Source organism: Aplysia californica, unplaced genomic scaffold (assembly GCF_000002075.1).
Source record: "Aplysia californica isolate F4 #8 unplaced genomic scaffold, AplCal3.0 scaffold00178, whole genome shotgun sequence".
NCBI classification, from domain to species: domain Eukaryota; kingdom Metazoa; phylum Mollusca; class Gastropoda; order Aplysiida; family Aplysiidae; genus Aplysia; species Aplysia californica.
In genome coordinates this window covers 346737-347943 of record NW_004797448.1, presented here as the reverse complement: position 1 = coordinate 347943, position 1207 = coordinate 346737, and positions in this window count along the sequence as shown.

Genomic DNA, 1207 nt, shown 5'->3' with positions numbered 1-1207 from the left:
GGGGGTACTATGGTATTGTAGAACTCTCGGGTTTAAACTTGGGCTTTTCGCTTTGCACCGATGGCCTGACTTCAATAGGCTTGTGTATCTTTGTTAGGATTTGTACGAACTGGTATATTTTCACTTGGGATTTTCTTTAACTTTGTTTCTTTGGCACCAACTGATACATCTCAACTTGGGCATTTCTTTGAAATTTTGTTTAAGCTGCTATATTTTCTCTTAGGTATGTGTTTAGCTCTGTTGGTTTTGTACTAACTGATATGCAGTCGAAACTGTCCAAGACGGCTCCCATTGTCCAGGAGAAAAGTGATTGTCTTAGACAGGTGAATGCCTTTTATACTATAAGAAGACACAGAGGGTGAAATGGCTGTTTGAACAGGTGATTGTCTGTGGCAGGTGACCACTGGGGCAGCTTTGGTTGTATAATCAGCTACATCCTGCTACACAACTCCCAGAGTAATGTGTTGTATTGAAAGTGTGATACTTAGGCTTCAGATCACTACATAGTGCCGGGGGGGGGGGGCGTTGGGGGTTGTAGAGATAAATACATGTATGCTACATTCTGCTACAAGTACCAGACCTGAACATTTATTTTGAGTAAAACCCAAGGAAGCAAGTTACTGCATGCGAGATGAAATGTCTCTTTAAAATCTTAAATATCACAAGAAGAGACTGGCAGAGAAATCAAGATATGAGAGCAACTATTGACACGGAGTCCTGCTCGCATTTCATCGAGAAACAGAGAACAAAAGGGTGTAACCATATGTTACGGTTGTCACCTAGTCAGTCAGCCTCGTGAGTCTATGATACCAAGTAGCCAGGCCATAAAAGAAGAGGTAGGCCACGCAAAGATGGAATGGGACAGGCAGAGAACCCCCAGAAAATACATCTCAAATTAAAAGAGCCGCAGAGCTGCCTACCATAGACAACTAGCTACATCTCCCCTCGACGGTCAACGGCAACAGAGGATTTTTTGGGTTGTGTTTGGAAACTGATTTACGGCGCTCGCAACTGCATAAGGCCATATGAACGCGCGGGACACATTAAACATTTTCAGTTTGTTGGAAAAGTTTGAATTTTGCTCAGGGGGAGGCCGAAGCCTACTCTTATTGATTTTAGACCACCAAAAGATCTTTAACGGGCGCAACTTGCACACGGGACCTCCGAGATATTTCGTCCTTGTCCGAGAAGGCTAGGTGTAGATCTA